Raw genomic sequence first — 24,181 nt, 5'->3', positions numbered from 1 at the left:
ACAGCACAGCACAGCACAGCACAGCACAGCACAGCACAGCACAGCACAGCACAGCACAGCACAGCACAGTACAGCACAGCAGCCTCTGCCCACAACCCTAACTCTAGCAGTAGGTAAAGAGGTTGCTAGTCAGTTAGCCTAGCTCATTGGTAAGCTACAGTTAAATCAATAGACTCTGTCTCAAAAAAATAACAGAGCAGTGGAAGACACTCAGTGTTAACCTCTGTCTCCCCACCACACACACACACACACACACACACACACACACACACACCAATATACATATATATATAAATCATTCACCACACAAACTTACACCATACAGATACAAACATCCACACCCACTATACTCACATACCACACCGCACACAAACACCCCACATATCACACACATAACGCACAAATCCCTATGCCTAACACACACACACACACACACACACACACACACACATTCACTTGCAGAGAGACAGTCTCTCACTTACACAGGACACTGAGGAAAAGGCACTAAGAAAACAAGCAGCTCCTGCATAAGCTACCCACCAGGAAGGTCAAAACAGAGGGTCTCTCTACTGGCTGCTACAGAAGGAAGTTCTCATTCATACCTGCTGCAAAGCCCTTATGATAGGAGGCATTTTTGAGCATAAATCCCAAACATATTTCTAACAAACCCAGTATCTGGGTCCTCAGGTCAGACTGATCAATTAAAATGGAAGAGGAAACCAGCTGATTTGAGGCAGTCATTATTAACTGGCAACTGAAGAAGACTAAACAAAAGAAACAGAACAAGGCTTTGAGGTCTTTATCATCTCACATACAGCACAATGCATGTCTCCAAAACTACGGCTTTCACACCACCAAGGAGAAGAGAGGAAGCGCATGGAGTAGTTTGAGAAAGGAAATTACATAAGGTTTTAGAAAACACTCTTTTGAAATTAAAGATCCCACGTATTTGGAAAAACCAAGCTTTGTAGAAAAACTTGAAAACCTCAAGGTAAGAGAAGGAGAACTAAGAACTACGGACTCCCTAGGGCAGCACTTGCTGCAGAAGGCCATTCCCTCTCATGGTCAGAGGCTGGTGAGATGGTGGTTAAAAGACCCACACACAGCTTCCTTTCCTGCTCTGGTGACAAGACAAGTCACACACTGCTGCTAAGCCTGCAGTCCCAAGGCCAGAAGCAGCCTGCCCCAGGAGCTCGTAGGGAAGTCGGACCCTAAGACTCTGGCTCACAACTGCAGTTTAACGAGAACCTGCCCACATCGTGTATGGTACTCAAGTTTGGGAAAGACTGCCCCAAAGGTACAGGTTCAGTGCCCAAGGACACAGTACATCATCAGATAGATGAGCAAACAACTTAGGATAACTTCATCTACTTTGAATCAAGAATTTAGCCTCTCCTATCTTGTTCTGAAATTCTTCTGTTCTGATTAATAGCGCCATTCTAGGATCCAGGTGAGCAGCCAGCCAAGTCAGAGAGCCTAGAGCATATGGTTCTCTGGAAAGGACGTTCTAGTCCAGATTCTCAGGGGTCAACAGCACGTTTCAAAAACACCAAGCAGATGAACCAGCCAACCCTTAACTAATCAACTCCTTAATTCCGTCTCAGAACCCTCACTGTGATTATTGGCAACACCAGCAAGCAAGAAAGTGCTCCATCTTGGCTCAGCACTTAACTGCCAGAGCATGGGAGGGGCTTCTGAAATCCACTCAGTCTTTAAGGGATCCAGTTTTCTCAGCTACACAGTGAGTTTGGGAGGGCATTTCTCCAACAGTGCTTAATCCAGTTAGAAACATATTTTATACTCTGACTTAGAGCAGAGCACACATATCAGAAGAGTTGAAAATGTTAAAGTTCAACTTGATTTTTTCTATTTTAGTCTTTATGTTTTGGTGTTGCTCTTGATATAGTCAATCCTCCTAATAACTGGTTTGAGAAACTGGATTATTTTGTGGGGTACCTAAAGCTTAATATCCAAGGCTCTTTCCACCAAAAATTTAAGACTAGAGAGTATCAAAAGGAAAAGATGGTTAGAACCCATGTCTAACAGTGTGCCTACGGAATCCACCGAACTGTATGCAAACTCACAGTGTGGGATGATGTTTCTGGAAAGACAGCAGCTTTCATCTGCCTTTCTGAGTAATACATAGGCCTGAACACAGGAAAACAGAGCCACCGCCCTTTAATACACTTCCTCATGCTGTGGTGACCCCAACCATACAAGTATTTTCATTGCTACTTCATAACTGTGATTTCCCTACTGTTGTGAATCTTCATGTAAAATCTGTGTTTTCCAATGGTCTCGGGCAACCCCTGTGAAAGGATTGCTTAATCCCCAAACGGGTCACCAGGGGCTGAGAACAACTACAGTAAAATGTCAAGGAAAAAAATAAAAAAACTAGTATGAATCTGAATATCTTGTTCTCTGCTTTTGTTTCTGCTTTGCTACATTAAATACATTACGCTTTATATAGATATAAATAGAATCTCATCTACTCATTCTCTAATCCAGAAACAGCACCAACAGTTTGGAAAACTCATTGAAAAGCCTTGTCACTACTAACATTTCCTCACTTGTTCCTATACTAAGCTTTTGGAGACATAGTTAATCTCCCTTAATGAGGCAACTAGGTCAAGAAGCCCTTCGACCTTTAAAGAAAGCATTTCCGAAATACACAGTGCAGAACCTGCACTGTACTAGATGCTGGGCACACAACAGGGAGGAGCAGAAAACCTGGGTCCAAAGGTTAGCTAATCGCAGTGGGTCTTTATTGATTTTATAATTGCTAGAAAGTAGAATCACCACTATCTATCTTCACTGGCTTGTGAATTAATGAGAAAATTATCAACAGAGCCTAGGCTCACTTACATCATCACCCTTTCTCCACAGAGGGTTCTCCTTACATGGGCATTTTGGGAAAGGGACTCTCGGAAGCCTGGAGAGCAGCAGTCTAACTGACAGGCCACTCCTCGTGTTACAGAAGTGTGACACAGACTGCAGGGCAGGTCTGCTTGCCATGTTCTGTCTGTCCCACTCAATCCGCTGTATCGCTCACAGCAACCACTCACCATACACGCTCCTGTTTGTATTTCTAATCTACTATAAAAGAAAAATATTATGTGCAGAGTTCACAAAGACAAAAGCCAAGAACATACTGGGTCCACACCCCTATTGGGGCACTTCAGGAAAGAAATGGACAGGATTGAGAAAGTCCTCTAATGGGAAGGAAGAGCCACGGGGAAGTTGCTGATATTCAGGAGGCTCTCCAGGTAAATCTAAGGTCAGAAAACCAGATACTCCAGGTTAACATGGGGTTCTGTGTCCCTCCACGACAACAACACTGGCAACTCTTGTTTAGCTTGTTCTAACTCTAGTCTCATTGTCTGGACTTGTACATGGCTTATTACAGGACATAAAATCCAAGGCAGTGTCACTCTGAACCCCGCGTCACAGGACATAACCAGAAAGCAGTTTAACCTGATGAGGTGCGCTAGAATGCTGCCTGCTATTTGCTTATTTGTCCTTTCAGTACCAAGCAAGCCTTAGGCTTGTCATATGGGAGGTTAGAGAGGTAAGTGACCAAATGCTGACAGTCCCTAAAGATGGCAGCAGCTGCCAGAAAACGTGCTATGTGCTTTCTAAATTTGGAGATAAATGAAGAGCATGTCTAGCATGTATAGTGAAAAGTAAAAGCCAGTAGCAAGTGACTTTAAGGTTGGTTACTTAGTATCTGAGAGCCCCATTCTCATCTGCCAAATAGAATAATTACACATGGCTCAGCCCTCTCACATTTACTGTGAAGTCAAAATTATATGTTTGTGAGTTAAAATGGTCTACACAAAGATAAGCTCTCACTATGAGTGGCAATTGGACTCAAGCAAAAAGCAAATTTATGATAACCTCAACCAAAACCTAAGGCTCTGGCTTCCCATCCGTGCAGCATCTCCAAGCAGCATCGCTGCTGACATTCCGTCTCTCCAGGTCTGGTCTGGACCTGTCTGTGATTCCAAGTTACTTTACAGCTTGCTCTGATTTTCAAGTGTGGGTAATCAAGATTCTGAACCATGAGTTTAGAACAGGGCCGCAGCAATTTCAGAATCCCAACTGTTATCGCCAAATCTATACTTGGAACCAACACCACAAGCCACAAACAATGAGGAGGCCAATGCTGGTTCATAGTGCCCTACTGTACCTACAACAAGGCCAGAAGCTGCAAGCAGGCATCTAGCCTCTTGATGGGCAATGCTCACACGGGCAATGCTCACACTAGCTACCTCTTACTGGACTCTCTCCATGAGCCACTCTGAACTCTAGCACAAAGTGACGATACTTAACACGAGGCTTTGGGCAAGGCATACGTCAGTGGTCTAAAGGATGAGTGAGGGAGGTGGATGGTCAGTTTTACCGTCACCTCCTTTACTGGAAAGAACTCCAGCTAACCTTGACATCAGACTGGAAGCATTCAAACTCAGAACACATCAATTTTCAGTGATAACCAATTCTTTAAAAAATCCTCTGGCTATTTTACATACCCAATAATTATAGCTGTGTAAGATACTGTCTTAGTACACACCTTGTTTAGAATGCTAAACAACTCATTTAAATCTCAAATTATTCATTCATACTTAAATGAGATGATCTTGAAAGGGTGTATTTAAGATTTATCAAGTGATACTCTATAGATAGTTATTTAAAGGAATATCATATTTTATAAAAGTTAAGATATTTTGATAAAAATATTTAGATATCTAAATATTTAGAGAAAGACATTTTATGTATTCTAAATGATCTTATAGATAATTTCCTCTCTAGGTTTCTAGGATTAAAAAAAAACAACAACCTATTTATGGGTTGGAGAAATGGTTCAGTGGCTAAGAGTACTTACTGCTCTTGAAGAGGACTGGAATTTAGTTCCCAGCACACATTTTGACTGGCTCCAGGAAATTTGATACCCTCTCTTGGCACTTATGGGCATATACATAGACATGTATTTACATACATATAGATACATCTGCACATGTAAGTAAAAATGTGACAGAAATAATTATTTACTTGCTACAGTTTCCTTTATATGTTAACGGTATGATTATGCATACATGTATATGCAATGTTTTACTAAGTTCTCCCACAAACATAAATAGATTTTAATCTGGACTGTAGTGATTCTAAGACAACACCTAACTTTTGTAACCACTAGGCCTTTCTTTCTTCTTGTACTATATAAAATAATTGTACCTTAAAGTCAGTGAAATAATTCAACTCAAATTTACACAACTCAAAAGAGAGAAAGCAATCTTTTCCTCTAGGTTGCTTAACTATTCCCTTACACAGACGAGAGGACGACGTAGAATTCTGGCTGACCTGCATTAGAACAACTGCACTTTCATCATGCAGGCATTTGATAAAGTATATCATCACAATTCTCAATCGAGAGTGCTACTATGACAACCGTTTATACGGTGGAAAATGTAGGTGGAAATCTTGAAGTGAAAACTTCCATTGCCAGCCTCGGCAAAGCAACCCACTCCCATTATTTTCCTCACTGCCCGGGTAAACATGTAAGGAAAAGAAATGAGGAGAGACCAGTAACTCTCTGGGTATAGCTGCTAGAGAGATTTATCAAATACTAACTCTAACAACCCTGTAAAGCAAAACGGGGAGGGGGTGTGTAAAACAAGTCCTGAAAAGATGTAGGAAGGATACATGGCTCAGAGGTTACGAGCACTGTCTGGTTTTCCAGAGGTACTGAGTTCAATTCCCAGCAACCACATGGTGGCTCATAACCACGAGTAATGAGATCTGGTGCCTCCCCTGGCCTGTAGGCACACATACAGGCAGAACCCTGTATACATAATATGTAAATAAATAAATCTTTAACAAAGATGCCGTGTATGGGCTGGAGAGATGGCTCAGTCTTTAAAGGCTAGGCTTCCAACCAAAGAGATATTGTGTATATTCAGACAAATAGAATAACATATTAACATGTCAATTTAAAAATGAGAAACATTATTATAATGACCATATACCCTCCCCATATGACTATTAAAATATACTTGAAAACAATGAAAGCAAAGAAAGTCTGGGCCCTGAGATCTCTTTGGAAGATCTCTGAAGGGAAGATGTTCTGAGCCAACAGGGAACTCTAATCCTACTGGGAAATGACCACAATGGAACAACTCCAGTCAACCATCACTGTGACCTTTTCCAGATTGTCGGTTTGCTTTAGATGAGAGAGAGGGAAAATTAATGTGCTTTGGTAAATTATAAAAAAAACCAAAACAACACATAAGTGTATCGTGGACTTAAGCCCTACCTGTATTATTAGAAGGAGAATCATCAAAACATCACAGTCAGATCAGATCAGGAAATCTGAAACACTCGTCAGTCACAAACTTAAACAGCAGACATCTTACTCTACTGGGAAAGTCACCCTGTTCCAGTGAGCACATGAAATGGGAAGAAAGAATCCAGATAAGTCCCAAACCACTTGATAGTTATTCTGCACCACTCTTGATTATTAGTGGGATACCAAATTTGTCAGACAAAATTCTACAGCACCCGTACCTCTTAATGAAAAACTCCTAAAAAGCAAGAACCCTAAACAAAATGCTACCCAAATACATGTTTGCTGCTCCCCTACCACTCAAGGCCTAGAAATAACCCTTCAATTTACCACTGTCTGCTCACACTAAAACACCAGATCGATAAAGATTACCAAGACCTTTTCAAGTTATTCTTTAATGTGCTTGAAGAGTATCTTAAGGATACTATAATTGGACTTGAACTTTTGTTCCAAAAACCTTATCTGCATATAGAGAGGAGCGGTTAATATTCTGTGTTTGGATTTACCACTATACACACATCCATAGGGAGTCAGCTAAGCAGTACTCAGTGAGGTTTCTTCCTTCATTTTTATAATACATATAATTAGAATGAAATACAATTTCCATCAATTGATTATGATACAAACCTGAAGGGTTGGATGCTCAGGAAAGTCTAAGAATAAGACTAGAAAAGAGCAGTAACTGAGATAACAGAGCACCTCCTCTCCTCAGCCTTTGTGCGCTCTCGCTCTCCTGTTCCCCCCCACCTCTCCTTCCCTCCCTCCCTCCCTCCCTATAATAGGGTCTTGCTACATGGGTCTGGCCAGCCGCAAACCCGAGCAATCCCTTTACCCTTTACCTCAGTCTCTGGGTACTAGGATCTGAAGTTTGCAACCCCATGCTTGGTTCTAACATTACCTTCTCTGAAAAATACACTTTCGAATGAAATTTAAAAAAAAGATATATGTTTTACCAAAATTATTAACAACATCCTCTTCCAAAAAAAAAAAAAAAAAAAAAAAAACTATGATGGGGATACAGTAAAAAATAACTTCCAGCAAAATCTCAGAGTAAAATCTCTAAATTCAAATTAAAAATGGCTTATGCTACTTTTGGTTAACTTTAAGATTTGTGTGTGTGTGTGTGTGTGTGTGTGTATGTGTGTGTGTATATGTGTGTGTGCATATGTGTGTGTATGTGTATATATGTGTGTGTATGTGTGTGTGCATGTGTGTGTATGTGTGTGTGTACATGTGTGTGTATGTGTGTGTGTGCATATGTGTGTGTATGTGTATATATGTGTGTGTATGTGTGTGTGCATATGTGTGTGCATATGTGTGTGTGTGTGTGTGTGTGTGTGTGTGTGTGTGTGTGTACACACCCATGTGTCTACATGAGTTTATGTGTACCAAATGCATGCCAGAAGACAGCACTGGATCTTCTGGCACTAGTGACAGACAGTAGTAAGCTATCATGGTGGCCAGGGGAACTGAACTCAGGTCTTCTGAAAAGGCGATGTGCACTCTCAACGGTTACAACATCTCCCCTGGCCCGGGGTTTTACTTCTGCAATGAAGACTGCAGTTCCTTAGGTGTGTTGTGAAAGCTGTTATGAAGGTACAGTGTACTGTGAATTTTTGTTTAACCTTAATGACATCAACACCAGCACCATTCAGAGAGCCTCCACTTGCCAGAGGAGATAAGGTGGCACAGGGAGAGCATTCCTCTGTCGCCCTTCTTCTTTTGCTCTTGTCAAATGAACAGATGCTGAGGAATGTCTGTATGTAACGTAGCTTATAATACTAAAACAAGAAAATAAAGTATTTGAAACAGAAGTTCAATTCCAATAATATGCTCAGAAGTTTCATTTTTGTGGTAAGGATACTTCCTAAGTGGTCAGTGTTTGTACTACCCACAGGTAAAAAAAATTAATCTAACTGCTCTTAAGATGTGTCTCTCTTTCAAAAGTGAAGACCTATTATTAAATGTGGGTTTCCCAATCTACGTCCCACAATACTCAGACACAAGCATGTGCTGTGGCCCTTCACTGCCACTGAAGTTAGCATACATCTTCTTCTGAGGGGGTGACTCTTAGCTTTTCTTAATCACACATTTTGACATAGTTTACAGCTGCACAGTCTCACAGGAGAGCCGTGTCAGTGTGGTGACAACTGGGATCAGAGCAAAGCCAACCTTAGGCTCTGAAGACAGAACAGAGTTTATGTCGAAGTCAGCTAGTTCTCTTTACACAGGCAGCTGTGGGCACGTCATGGAACCATATTTGCTTACACTCATGTCCTCTAGTAAAATTTAAAATAACATCAATCAGGGAGACAAAAAGAGAGATGTTTATTAAGTGGCAGGTGGCCAAATTTCAGCCGTACTGAGATGCTCATCATAAAAAAACTAGCACAACACGATGGGAATGGACTCTGCTGCACACCAGAGAGTACACAAATGTCTACACAGGCGAGAGAAACCCACCTCGCTTTCACAATCAGGAAAAAAGTCACAAGACTTAACAATGTGCTCTGGGTCTCTGTGAGTCCACTCTGACCCGAGTTCTTTACTTGTCCTCTTCTTTCTTCACAGTACAAATGGTCTGCGGCAACCTGTCGTTCTCGCAGCCCTCTTCCATAAGCTGATCAAAAACATCCGCCTTGGCATTTCTGCTCTCCACATCCAACTGCACGGCCTTGCTTTACGTCACCGGATTAGAGTTCATTCTCTGAGGCTGCATCTCATATCTCTATGGAGAGCTAACAAGTCACACCCACACACCTGGCCTTCTCTGGCTACATAAGAGCAAAGTTCACACTCAACACATCCACGTCCAGCTAGCAGTCTATATTAAATGTGTGCAGCGCAGCTGATCCTGAGGTGATATGGCCTGAGACTGGGGTCTAAGTGTTTCCAACTCTCTGTGGTGCAAGCTTAAACTAGGTGCAGTGGCAAAGAATCTAGAGCTATTAAATGTATCCTGAGGCTTTCCCAAACAAGTTCAAGCACACATGCAGTTTATAATACCACATTTAGCTTGTAGCTAAATGCAACTGAACATAATGAAGCCTAACCTAAAGCCAGTCCCTACATGCACTCAAAGTAGGGATCTGGATCATTACAAGCCTAACGTCTAATGCAGTGCAGACATTCACAGAGAAGTGTGGGTTAACCAGGAGCAAGATCACTTACCAGGACAAAGCTGCTTTCAACCAAACCCAATTCATGGTCGGGCATATTTATTTATAGCACTAGTAGAGAGTTTTAGTGATTTAATGGACTGGAAAGGATGATAAATTCTGTGATCCACATGAAAGCAGCAAAGCAGTCATGAATAACCCAAAAATTATAATTAAAAGGACTTTGTGGCTCTGAGATATGTTTGATCTGTATTTAACATTGAATGGGTAAATTTCCACCACATTAGACACACCCAATCTTCAAACATACAGTAAAATAGGCATGTGTGAACAGGGCAGTTGGAAAACTCATGCATGCCCAGCAGACAGCCACCTGTGCACGTCTAGGTCCAGGTCATTTCCTAACACAGGGGACAGTACACTGCTCACATGTGTCTCAGTCTGTCAGCTGTGTGAAAGGGAGTCAAGGCACACCTACACATTCCCTCACAATCCTGGGATAAAATGAACTTTATTCTGGTGAATAAAAAAAAGAAAAAAAATTCAATGGTAAATTCTCCTGGCTATAAAAACATATTTCTGGGTATAATGTCAATATATTCTGTGTGGATCTGTTTAATTAAAAGTATTATGTATCTTAAAGACTTCACTGCTTGGGGAGGTAGCTCAAAGAGACACCAGTGAGAGACTCCCAGAGCAGCAGCTGGCATTAGTGATGCAGAACTGAAAGTCTCCACAGGAGAGCTCTGTGTCACAAACAGAAAGGAAGGGGGAATTTTCTTCACAAACTCCAAAGGAGAAGATTGCTCCACAGCAGGACTCTCTTCACTATCATGCAAAGTCTGTGGAAGGTCACCCCAGTGGACACTAAAATGAAGATGGTAAGATACACAGAAGGGAGGACACAGTAAATCACTTTACCTTCCTCTTTCTCCCCAGCCACACCAACACTGGAACAGCTTGTCTGACTGAGGATTAGCCCAACACACTACACTCCTCAGCTAGCACCAAAGTAATGTAAAGTAATGATTTGTGGCATCTAAGAGAAGCCACAGTGAAAACATTCAACTTAGTAAGTGCAAAGCTTGAGCACAAACCTTCTAATACTGTACTATGAAACAAGATGCCTGCACAAGGCTTTTCTGACAAAACTGAAAAGAAAATGGTTGCCTCAAGTGAAGCTTTTGTGGAATCTGTGTGAGTCAAACCTGCAGCATTGTAAGCCATTGTTACCTCAGAGAATTAGCAAGGTGTGCTTATCAAGACTGATAGACAGTTTCTCAAAAGAAGTTAAGCCTGGCATTTCAAGAAAAACTGACAATGTTTATTGCTGCTGGTGAATTTCAGGCCTCTTGGCAAAAGTCAAAAATTTTGGAAACCATGGTTATGAAGTCAGGAAACTTCCCAGGACCTAATTAACACTGTTATGATGAAATAGGCTATAGTATTATCTGGCTTCTTGATACTGTATAATGAAATGTGTCAGCATCTGAAAGGTTTACATAACTCAGCGAACCGGTGTTTTCTAACCACAATGCACAGAATCACACACCAGTTAAAAATGGGACATAGATCAACAAAACTTAAAAAATATCCAAAGTACAAGAAGAGCTTTAAAAAAAAAAAAAGACCCTTTCACATAGTCGGGTACATCCTGCCTGATGGTGACTCGGGGCCATGCCAGAGCCATTTGCTAACAGGAGCTCAGAACTGATGCAAGCTCTGTGGAGACGTTCAAGACAATGATGAAAAGAATCAGCTAAAGATGTCAGGGGACACATGAACGGATCTCAGGGAGACACCAAGTGAGAAGGGTAAGCAGTAAATTAACTGGAACTTCTATTCAATAAAGAAACTGTATGCGTTCACTAATTATGTAGTGATGTCACGTGGAGGACATGTGGGGATGGCTCGACTGCACACCCTTCTCTCCTTGCTGGCCACACTCACAGCAGCCCACTCTCCAAAAGACACGCTCCAGCTCCAAGAACTCAAGAGTCTCATGGCCCTAAGCCAGGGAGGTGAGGGAAAGAGGCGGCACTCATCCTAGTCTACACAGCAGGACAGGAAGCAGGGGGAAGGGCACTGGATGAGATCTGGCCGGCTGCCAGCAGCTCCTTGAAGCTTGAACCCTCCTCCTTAAAAGGTGCTTCTGGGGACCTTCTCAGCATTTGTAATGTGGATAGTAAGATTAAGAACTTAATGCATTTCTAGGCTTTTTAGTCATGTAGATCAGCCTAAGTCACATTAAAAGCAATGTGACTTCAAACTACTTATATTTTCCTTTAACAAACATTAGAAAAGGTGGGGGTGGTTGTTATTAGAAGCCCTTCTCTATGCAGAGATTTAAAATATAATAGCAGCCAAGGACCAAAGTTAGTCACTCAGAAATGAACCGGAATATGACATAAAAACAAACAAACAAACAGAAAAACAGAACAAAAACAGCCTATAAGAGAAGCCTATACAAATCAAAACAGACAAAATAAAATAAATAAGTAGATTAAAAAAATAAAACCAAAAATTTCATAGGGCTTAGTTAAAAGCGAACTAACTACCTTCAGGAGACCCTCAACAAGGCAGACCCGTTAACAGGTGTATTTTCCGAGGAATACCCATTAATGGCTGAACCTACCGAAAACATCATTCACCATGGAAGAGGTCAAGCCTTTCTTTCCTTTCGGTTTTAGACAACAGTACTTACTATTAAGGACTCAATATAAAATGAGTGGTAACTGTGCCATTAAGTTTTCCTAATGACAGAACGTAGATCTAATCAGTTTCAAAGACAAGGCAAATTCACCAGAACAGTGCTTCTCTAGCATGCGGTTTGTGTAGATCACTATCTAACTGGATATGCAGATAAATAACTCTTACCTATAAAATGCATACACACAAGGAACTAAATATATCTAGAGAGGAAAAATAATAGAACAAAACCTTAATTTTGGATTTAGATAACAGAGCTACTCATGTATGTCTAGAGAGCACCACCCTAATTTAAAATCACCCCCCCCCGTGTGTGTGTGTGTGTGTGTGTGTGTGTGTGTGTGTGTGTGTGTGTGTGTTTCACAATATGAATCTGAAGGCCAAAAGACAATGTCTTGCCACGGGAAAAAAAGGGGGGGGGGATGAGTTTTTATTGTATTCTTAGAGTTGAAGGACTGGAACAGGGGCTACAAACTAAGCAAACTAAAATGACAACTAGTGACTAAAGCAGGAAGGAGAGCAATGCCCCTTTCTCAGGGAAACTCAAGGTAAAGAATCGAGACCCTCTGTTTTTGTGCATTTAATATCACATCTAATAATGGCTCTGAACCTCTCTGTAGTGTCAAAATCATGTCACTGAAGAGATTTCAGGGAGAGCACCAGAAGAAAATAGACTTAAGGACCACATAAAAGCGGCCAAAATCTCGTGGGGGGGGGGGGAGGGAAGCGACAAAAGGATCTATCTTAACTTTAGAAGCAGACACAGATGGGTAAAGAACCAAGGAGAGGGACAGAACACCACTGAGAGCCACCGAGGAAGCATGTTTTAAAGATATCTCAGGCAGTGCTACTGCGTATCCTACTATGCTAACAACCAAAGATTTTAGAATCTACATAACTTAGATGGGAATAGGAAGACTGAGGCAGCTTTCCTGACAGCTAAATGACCTGGTCACACAGCTGTATAATTTAGTACTTCACAGGTAATAATCCCACTTAATCCTCAGAGCAAGTCACTCTGCCTTATGTTCATCATAAGCTATACAGACATTCTGCAACCTCATCCTTGCTGGTAGGATGATCAATCATCAGTGTTAGGACCACAAGTGCCAAAGGTTATGAATATACTATTTTCTTAGAAATGCACTGGAGAAAAGGGGAGTAAAGAGACTATGTTCACTCACAAAAATATTTAACTGTACCTCCTCTATATGGTAAACATTTGGGACGCTCAACAAACATCTATTTCATGCCCTCCAGAACCCCAAGAATATAACAGGAGTGGAGGAGAGAAGCAATTCACAAAGCCAAAATAATAACATCTTATACATAATTTAGAAGGTAAGTTATGCTGTGAAAAGAGGAAAGGCACACACAGCCAAGGACAGAGTGTAACTCTTACCGTTCATTATGTGTGGGTTGAAACTCATTTGGATTAGCTCTCACTAAGGAAGGTGGAAGGGTGTGAAGGCCCGAAGGAGGTGAGGAGCTCATGGAGGGATCTGGATGATGGGAGCGTGTAATATCACAGAGGGACTGTCCAGCACAAGACTTAACGTGGGAGTGTGGCTCCTGTGTTCAGGGTGAGCAGGGAAGGACGCCCAGCTGGGGTGGAGAGTGGGAGGGGAGAAATGGGAGGTGAGGTTGGAGTTAGTAGGACAGGGTTGTGTAGGTCAGGTGAGTAGTGAGGAACAGAGGGCTCCAGAGAGTTTTAAGCCTATACCGATTTAAAATTTGAAAGCACCATTTTGATGTGGAGGACACAGATTGGTGGCAGAGAAAGCAGTTTCCTGGTATGAGCAAAGCCCTCAGAACAACAACCAGGAAAAGCAGAAGAGGTGAGGGCAGAGACAAAACAGGAGAGGGGAGGAGAAAGATGCCGTTCTGGTAGTTATGGCCATAGGTACAAGTTAGCGAAAGGAAACTAGTTTTCCCTCGGAAAGCCACTGTAATAGAGGCAGTAGGAAGTGATAGGAAAGAGAAGATGCTAATAGGAGAGGTGAGGAAAGGCGCTACTTCCTGGTTCAGGTTGGCGGCACAGCTCTGAAGAAGCCCAGATGTAGGGTAGAAGAGAAGAGTCGATGGTTTTAGAATGAACAGCCCTAGAAAGGAAGTGGGCTGCTCACACACCACGTTAACAGAGAAGGATCATTTCAATGCTGGGCTTGTTAACATTGTCTTATTTAAGGCAATTAAATCAAAAGAAAAGGTATTTGGAGCTGTCTGAACAGGTAATGGCATACATTTGGAAACTGCATGGCGGTACATTGTACTACATTAAAATATTCTGAGTACTGCATTGAGGCTGGTAGGCAGTAAGCTTTAGTCTATTTCAAAGTAGCAAGTTAGAGAGAGAGAGAGAGAGAGAGAGAGAGAGAGAGAGACAGAGACAGAGACAGAGAGACAGAGAGAGAGACAGAGAGAGAGACAGAGAGAGAGACAGAGAGAGAGAGAGAAAGTGAGCATACATTAAGAAAATCTGAATAAAAAACCCAAAAGACCAATGGTGTAGGAGGAAGAGGTAGAATAACTACAGGAGCCAACTACAGAAGTGACTCAAGGAGAGACTGCCAATTATGTCCAAAGCTGTCAACAAAGGAGGTAAGAATTTAGTAGCCAGGAATATTTTCTCCCAAATAACCCACAGTAAGTGACTCGTACCTCAAAATCAAAGAAAACATGATTGTAATTGAATACGCTGCATTTCAGTCTTCTGGTGAATTTAACTTTCTAAAAAATTATGCAGAGAGGGGATTGATCCAAACTGATAACTGAGACTCAAACCAGTTCGATATTTTAAGAAGTACCAGTGATAAGTGACAGATGCCAATGGCCATTTGCTAACACTCAACTACCATCCTTCCAAATATTTAAAAAAAAAAATCTTAAATGTAAACGAAATGGAAGGATAACTTCCCTTGTCCTGACATGAAACCATGACAACCCGAGAGCCAAATTGTTCTATCAAAATAAAACACAAGTTCATACATTAACAGTTACCAATCGTGTCCCAGAAGCATTTTATAAGATTACAAAATGCTAGTGCACCTTCCATAAGGCCAAATTTTAAAATGTTATTATTACAAAATAGAAAACACAAGTGTCATTATCTGCACCCAAGAGAACAAGATGCAAAGCTTTTAGAGTAGCAGGCAATCATAAAATAAATGCACAAAACCACCATCCTCCATACGGGCAAGTCAGTCTGATAAACAAAGTACAAACGGAACAAAATGAAGAGCTCAGGAGAAAAAAGTTCAGGCCTTCTTCCTGAAGAAAGTGGATTCTGCTGAGCCAGATGGGGGTCTAGATTAGAGCCACCTTTCCTGTCTCCCAACAGGAGCACTGACCACTCTACAAGGGCACGGTGCTTGCCAAAAGCAGCAGTGATGTCTAGTTCTCAAGATACACCTTCACGGTCTTTAAGGACCCTGATTTAACATCCAGTCATGCCGTTTCCATATGCTCCGCTAAAGTAACAGCGCAGAGACCTTTCTCTAACGCACACCTTCTCATTGTGTGACACTGGCAGCTCCAGAGCCCAAGACTAAAGATGTGTTCTTCAACAAGTAAATTAAACACCTTCGTGACACTATGCAAAGAGGATGTGGGGAGCCAAATCCCTCCATAAATTCTAGAGGAGGGCACTGACACATAGCCAAGTAGAGTCTGGGAAATATGCAGGAAAAAGCAACAGCCCAAACTGGTTGCTGTTAGGTCTCAAAAAACCTGGACAAGTCTCACTCAGTATGGGGCAGTTCCCAGCTCTTCTTCCCCTGTCCCTACCCTAAACCTCAGATCCTGTGCCACACGGTTTCTTGGCTCCCCTCTTGGTTCCCATGTGCTCAGCTCTCCCTCTTGCTTTCTCCCCATCTCTCCTCTCAGTTCAGTCTGGACCCTTCCAGATGCTTCTTGGCTATGCTCTCCCTCATATCCACAATACACCCTTCTCCTTAACCACACATGGGAGGAGTCACATCCTTATTTTTATTTAGTTACCACTTGAGAGACAGACTAACAGACTGGGATAGAAGGCCACTGATACTACAAGTATGGGAGACCTTTACAACTCTACAGACTAATTTAAATCTAGCATCTTTATCTGAACGGACAGGTAAATAAACGGCTTCTTTAAAATCATATGACCTAATCTATCAGATTTCTCTGTATTCTAAATTTAAGATTTTGGCATAAAGATGTAGACTGGTGTACAGATGGAAAAAGGCCTAAAAGATTCAAATCTCCAAAGGTTTTGCTTAGTTCACGTTACCCCTGGACTTACCAAGCACGACTGTTTATCAGGAAAAATCATGAAGGACCAAAGAGACAACTGGAGTTTATACATGGAAGTATACAGTTGTGACAATAATGTCCAGTGTATTATATTATAAAATGGGTTGAATATTTTGTTAAAGAAATGGAAGCATTTTATTGTCTGGAAAACACCACAATGCAGATTACCAAGGAGTAATTTACAGACTCTTCTGGGAGGAGGCCACATTTATACCTCCAAATAGGCCTTTCTTCTTAAGTACCATTCCTTCTCTTAAAACACTGTTCTTAAAATCTATATGCAGTTTTCAATAAATCTCAACTCCACTATCAAAAAGCCGAAAGACAAAACAAGAAATGAATATCTATCTATCTATCTATCTATCTATCTATCTATCTATCTATATATATATATTTAACTCACTTAAAAACAAATCACCATTTACAAGTAAAGTAGAACTGTTACCAGCAGAGACAACTCCCACCAGCAATAAATCATCAACTCCAACAGTTATGAAGTATATTAAAACAAAATCCATCTTTACAGAAATCCAGGATGAAGTAAACACTCGAGTGCTGGAACACCTGACCACGGTGTGGGTAAAGAAGGGACAGGTCACTGTACATTAACAAGCCTCAGGAACCATAAAAAAGCTCACCTGATTCCTGGGCTGTAAATCTTGCCCAACAAATCACAGATGCTAAGCCTTTCACACAGGGCACTGACCTAAGCTGCACCTGTTTCCCTGGCCTGCACTGAGCCCGTGTGCTCTGTCACCATGCAACATTTCCTTGCCACCGCGCAAGGCTTTGGTTGATAGCAAGTTAACAGAAACTGTATTAGCACACAAAGACAAGAGAAGAGGCCCAAAACAGGCTCAAAACCTCTGCAGCCTTAAGGATGCACTCGAATTCACAACACTCATTACCTACAGTGAAGTCTGAAACACATAGGCAACATATGTCTATTCTGCTTTATTGGGGGTTTGTCTGTTTTGGGTTTGGGTTTTATGGGGTTTTTTGGGTTGTGTTGTATTGTTTTTGACCTTTGAATGTGTATTGCTAGAAGGAAGGAGTTCCAAGCCTCTCTCTCTCTCTCTCTTTCCCTTTGTCATTTTTTAAGTATTATATTACTCAAATGGTTTTGAGTTTTGTAACTAATCTTAGAAAACACCTTCTAGGAATGAAACAATGTAAAAATGCTGACAGTGGCATTTTCCCTCAAAAATTGTTAGAGTCACTTTCCTTTTTTTTTCCTCCCGTTTCCTTTTTTGCTTTGCCTGGCTGTAAGATATTTCATGTTTATAAACTGGTAAAACATAAAGTCTTTTAGTGCTTTAAAAAACATTGTTCACAATCCACAGGTTTGTGCGTGTGGAAGGAAAAGTGTTAGGAACATGGAACCTTGCTAAACAAATTGAGCAGTATCTTACCCTTGAAAACTCTATCTCAGAAACAAAACGTGGAATCAGAGGACCTCACCTTTACCAGTAATGAGGCCGAAGAACTTAAAAGGGAGAATGAAAAGGAAGAGTCCTGCTTAGAACCCAATGGTAACAGGTCCCGCCCACTTCCCCTGGAGGACCCGTTGCTATGGAAACCACAGTAACCCTTTAGATTCAAGAAGCCTAAGAAGGGATATTCTCCCAGAGACTGAGGTACATTAAAGAGGAGGCCGTGTTAGAGGGTTGGGAAGAAAGGTTAAAATGAGATAGACAGCCTCATGGCTGTAACAGGGGGCCAAGGGGGAGAACGTTAGTTCCAACAGGAATGCAAAACGCCAGAGTCATACAGTTAAGCTCAACTTTTAACTTTGACTGTTAGGAAGTTTTCTCCCTCCTCTGCGGGGAAACAAACCACTTTTGTGCATTTAGAGACGTTTCCCGCCGCCCCCCCACCCCCAATGGGAAACAAACCGCTGTTCTGTGTTCCGGACTAGGAGGAGTGAACTGGAGTTTCATCCCAGCAATTATAAACCGAATGCTACTACTTTGTAAAGCCTAAAAGTCCCGACTTTCTCTTACCGAACCAGTGTTTCTGAACTTAGAATTACATGTGGCTCTTTTTTTTTTTTAAACAAATAAATGCCTTGGGTTTGAATTAGTCAATACGAACACGTGAGATTTAAAACTACCCGGCGAATCTCCCCCACAGACAAGTTTAGGAACTATCTTAGGCAGGATTTACAGAGGTGGCGGGAGTATTTCAAAAAGAAAAAGTCCACTTATCTCCACCGGCCTTCTTTAAAAATAAAAACAAATAGAATTTGCTAGCCTTCTGCACACGCACATGGGACAATAGGTTCCTTGACACACAGTCTATGTAGCACGCCCTAACAACAATACTTTCTTTGAGATAAAGGCAGTACGAGTCTTTCCTTCCCGAGGCAGCGAACAACCATGAACAACCAAGCTACCAAAGTTCAACCTCTAGGTTAGTGCGAACCGGACCTGCAAGGCACCAGGAACTTGGAGGATGCACTTCTGCAGCAACAGGACCTAGGCTAGGGCGCACCTGCAGGGATCCGGGCGAAAAGGCAGGGCGTGGGTCCTCAGAATCCCCAGCCCCCGACCCCGTCGGCCACGCCCCAATAAGTTTCTTGGGAGAAGTTTGCTCGGGCCCCTAGGTGCTCTCGGTGCGCTCGGTACCGACTCGGCTGTGCACCGTGCAGGTGGCCGCCACCCTGTCCCGGACCTCCGCCCCGACCAAGGTGGTTTGGCCCACGTCCTCCGCCCAGTCGCGGCCAGGCTTGCATCGTCTTGTGGGGTCCCATCGGCCGCCCAGCTCTGCGCCCTCGGCCCCGCACGAAGCCCCGGTACCTCGTCGCCCCCCACCCACCCTCCTCCCCTCTCCTGCCGCCGCCCGAGCCCCCTCGTTCGGCCACTCCCGCCTCCGGGCGCGCGCCCCCGCCAGGGCCCACACCGCGCACGCGCGCAGCTGCCCGCCACTTGCCCCCACTCACCGTCAGCGTTCGGCGTGGCTATGGACGCTCTCGCCGCTCGCAGCTCCGACCAGGTGCCCGCTCCGCTGGCCCGGTCCGGGAACTCAGGGATCCAGAGCCCGGCGGGCGAGGCGGGCACCCGCACGCAGGGCACGCTCCCCGGGACCGTGAACGCACGCCCGAGCGCCAGGAGGGGCCGGGAGGCGCTCCCGGAGGCTGCCCTGGATACGGGGCATGCGCAGAGCCCTCCCCTTCCCGGGCCCTGCGAGTAGTGGGCGGAGACTCTGGAAGACTGGCTGGAAAGATTGGAGGAAAGCTCAAGGGTTAGAGTCTCACTGGAGACCTCTGTGTCCTTGTCCCACAAACTGCCACTTCCTTCTCTAGTTCACTCATTACATCAGATATTAAATAATTGTGGAGCATCTATTTTGCAGACACCAGAGTAGTCTTCCCGAGTAGTAGATATGTTGGCTTTTGATTTTGGAACTCCCTTGAGGTTGATGAGAGGAGTGTATGAACAAGAGATCACTCAGCGTTTGAAAGAACAAACATTACCTACACTCTTCAATAGTAGAAGGAAGGAGAATGGCCCTGGCCGGAGTGCTAAAGAAAGCTTAGTTGAGAGACGGAAAACAGGCAGAAGTGAAGTGAGAAGACAAGCTCACCTGTTGGGGAATTATACACCCAAGGGCACAACATTTTGGAAGGGATCTATGAGCTTCTGAACGCTCAGAGGCAAGAATACCCTGGGTGCTGCTTAGACGGTTAAAGTGGCAGCTGAAAATGTAGTTGGGACTCCTCTGGAAATAATCTTTAATGCTTACCCCGAGATTCCTATAGTGAATAAATGGGAATTGCTTAAAACAGGAATCCTGTGTTGGCCTTTTGAGGTACAATGTCCGAAATGCTTTGCTATCTCCTGTGTAAGAAGTAGTGGGATCCTAAGTTCAAGAATATTAAGACAGCTTGGGGTGAACCAGCTCTAGTGAGTTACTGGTCAGCAAACTCCCTGGAGCCCATAAAGCAAGACAGACCAGTGTTACCGTTGCTCGCTCACTGGGAAACTATTGCTGAAGAAACTATACCTGGTTTGGTTACAAAACTTAAAGAGACCAAGCTGTACTCTACCAGAATGTGCTGTACAGGCTGCTGAGGGAGAACTGTCGTGAACAGTCTTAGTTGTGGAGCTGCATGCTACATTACTAACTGCCCAGGCAAGATGAGCTCATTGGTGCAGTAGTGGGAAATCTGCTATGGAGATAACCAACCCCTTCTGGTCTTTTGTTTCTTTTTTTGTTTTTGTTTTTTTTAATTTGAGTCTTGCTTCCCAGAAAGAAATCTTCAACTGCTATCATAGACTTGGTCAAAAACCTGTGGCCAGAAGATCATGGGCCCTAGTGGAAACACTGCTGTTGTCATTTTACTAACTGGATATCACGTGTCATACCTATCTGTCAAGTTGCTTCCTGAATATTTTTTGTGTTCATAGATTGATGATACTGTCAGCTTTGGTCCAAAGGCTTGATGGGTTCAGTAGGCAGCAGTTACTGCAGACCCTCATTTCTGTTCAAAGTCCTGAGAATAACTGTGGAAAGCTGAATTCTAAACGGAACATCTATATCACCCCCCAAAGGGCTTAGAGAACACTGAAGTAACTCCAGAAAGGATAGAAGAGAGGGGGAAGGGGTCACTTACTATAGAGTGTGGCATGGTCTTATATCCTTGAGTTGTTCGTTACTCTGGTTATCAGCTCAAGGCCAGCTCAAGGTAGGAGCCATCAACATTCTGTCACAGAGCAGAAAAGAACTCAGCAGGCCGTACTCCTCCCTGAGGGAATGAATTCAGCTCTGGTTCTGAGCGGAGGGAAAGACCCTTCCTTCAGTGACGGGTACAAGGCTGTTCCAGAAAATAACCCCTTACCCATGCCCCTGTGAACAAGTCTAAGTAAACTTCAGGGATCGTAAGAAAAACAAAACAAAACAAAATGGCATAAAATGGAAAAAAGGACATAGATGAGTGTGTCAAAGGGAGCAATTACCCAAGAAAGGATTTTGGTTGCTAAATAGGATCAAAATGCATTACGTATGTATGTATGTATGTATGTATGTATGTATGTATGTATGTATGTATGTATGTGAAAATGTCATGCCTATTAGTATGTATAATTACTACAGGATAAAGAATAAAGAGAAAGAATATAAAGAACAGATAGAGAAGGTCCAGAGATTATAAAACACAGAATATTTCCTAGCTTTGATTAATTCCCCTTTGAAGTAGTGACACGTTTATCCTGGAAGGTACCTTCCATATAGCATCGGACCATCATCCTTGGTAAGGATAAATCAGTGGACAAATGACACCGGTAGAACATACAGGCATAGGCGCTAAAGACTTATGTTAGTGTGACTTTGGCCCTGTGAGGGTGTCTTTTTGTTTATATGAAAAACAATATGAAAAATGATGTGTATTAGAAAGACAGTCGGGCTTTCCAAATCAAAGCCCCTTAAATAGAAGGCACTTGACATAATAAAAGGCTTGTTGAAGCCCCAATGACTTAATGACTCTGAGCCTTACCATGCCCATCTGTGATGTGGAATCATAATAGTTGTCTGGACAGTGCTTAGTTTTGTGGTGGACAAAATAAATTCTATATTGTAGTTGTTATTCTAGATGGTTCAGGTACTGTGTGTTTGAGATATCATTAACACATCTGTAGCTCCGAGAAAAGCACTTTAGTATTCACTGTTGTGAATCTCATCCAGTCAGCTGAAAAGCTCAATACAAAAACTGACTTTTCATAATCCAAATGAATTTTACCAGCAGTCAGCCTTAGGCAGCTCTTCCCAGGGTCTCTGGTACTCCTGCTTAATCAATTTTTCTCTCTCTCTCTCTCTCTCTCTCTCTCTCTCTCTCTCTCTCTCTCTGTGTGTGTGTGTGTATGTGTGTGTTGCTGTCTCTATCTCTCTCTTTCTCTCCTCTTGCTCTATATCATACTGTATGTGTGTGTCCATATGCGCGTATTGTTTAGTATTCACATATGTAAGCTGCATAGCTAACATGGACAAATACATGTAAATTAAAGAAAAACAGAAATACAAAGTTCAGTGATTCATTAACAAGTTCCACATCCCCAAATCAAAATGAGACAGAGCTCTTTACAAGTAAGATCGGATCCTTTGACAAATAGGGATAGACATGATGACCACATCCTTGTAAACTAGCAAACTAACAAATCTGTGCTACGTCTTTATAATGAAAATGACCTTGAAGCGCACAAAACCTCTATTTGTTTCTTGGCCCATCTTTCCTCAATCTCTTAGGCCTGTAAAATTTGCCCTCTCTGTTTAATTCACAGGAACAACTTTCATACTTTGATACTACTTGGTTCATGGACCACTGACAAAAGCCAAAAGTCAAGCCAACGGAACCACTTTAAGTTTTGTGCTGACATAAGTAATACACATACATGCATACACATACACATACATACACACATGCACACACACATACACACATGCACACATATATACACATATGCACACATACACACACGCATAATGTTCATCCTATTGGTTCTGTTGCTTGAGACAACTCTGGCTAATACAATTTATAACTTTCTCTCAAATGCTATGTAAATTAATTGTAGTTAAAAACCAAACATTCCTTCAACAGAGGAATGGATATAGAAAATACGGTACATCTACACAATGGAATACTACTCAGCTATCAAAAACAATGACTTTATGAAATTCATAGGCAAATGGAGGGAACTGGAAAATATCATCCTGAGTGAGGTAACCCAATCACAGAAAAACACACATGGTATGTACTCATTGACAAGTGGATATTAGCCCAAATGTTCGAATTACCCGAGATGCACAGAACACATGAAACTCAAGAAGGATGACCAAAATGTGAATGCCTCACTCCTTCTTTAAAAGGGGAACAAGAATACCCTTGGCAGGGAATAGGGAGGCAAAGTTTAGAATAGAGGCTGAAGGACCACCCATTCAGAGCCTGCCCCACATATGGCCCATAAATATACAGCCACCAAATCAGATAAGATGGATGAAGCAAAGAAGTGCAGGCTGACAGGAACCAGGTGTTGATCTCTCTTGAAAGACACAGCCAGAATACAACAAATACATAGGCGAATGCCAGCAGCAAACTACGGAACTGAGAACGGGACCCCAGTTGAAGGAACAAGAGAAAGGACTGAAAGAGCTTGAAGGGGCTTGAGACCCCATATGAACAACAATGCCAACCAACCAGAGCTTCCAGGGACTAAGCCACTACCCAAAGACTATACATGGACTGACCCTGGGCTCCAACTGCAACGAATAGCCTAGTAAGAGCACCAGTGGAAGGGGAAGCCCTTGGTCCTGTCAAGACTGAACCCCCAGTGAACGTGATTTTTGGGAGGAGGGTGGTAATGGGGGGAGGATGGGGAGGGGAACACACATATAGAAGGGGAGGGGAAGGGGTTAGGGGGATGTTGGCCCAGAAACTGGGAAAGGGAATAACAATTGAAATGTAAATAAGAAATACCCAAGTTAATAAAGATGGAGGAAGCTTCCTGGTTGCTGCCGCTGCAGAGAGCCCCTGGGCAGCACCCCACGAGCGAACCTGAGCCTCGGGACCACAGGTAAGACCAAAATTTCTGCTGCACGAAAGCTGCCTGGTGAGCTTGGGACACACGGAAGCAGAATTTCTCTAGGACCGGGCACGTTCTGTGTTTAGCGGAAGTCCCACACCCGCGGATCCCGGCCCGCAGCAGCTCTCTGCTCCCAGACCCGGTGA

General features: G+C 42.8%; 1 protein-coding gene across 1 annotated transcript in view; it reads right to left on the bottom strand.

Annotated features, from left to right (window-relative positions):
• Positions 1-19,530, bottom strand: part of Btbd3 (BTB domain containing 3) — a 30,098-nt gene extending 10,568 nt beyond the window's left edge. The window contains exon 1 of the mRNA XM_087652176.1: positions 19,403-19,530. The gene's annotated coding sequence lies outside the window, so the exon portion shown is untranslated. The remainder of the gene's footprint in view (positions 1-19,402) is intronic.
• Positions 19,531-24,181: the final 4,651 nt, after the last annotated feature.

Source organism: Rattus norvegicus, chromosome 3, assembly GCF_021556685.1.
Source record: "Rattus norvegicus strain SHRSP/BbbUtx chromosome 3, alternate assembly SHRSP_T2T, whole genome shotgun sequence".
NCBI classification, from domain to species: Eukaryota; Metazoa; Chordata; class Mammalia; order Rodentia; family Muridae; genus Rattus; species Rattus norvegicus.
Note: the sequence above shows the minus strand (reverse complement) of the source record. Positions and strands in the feature narration are given on the sequence as shown.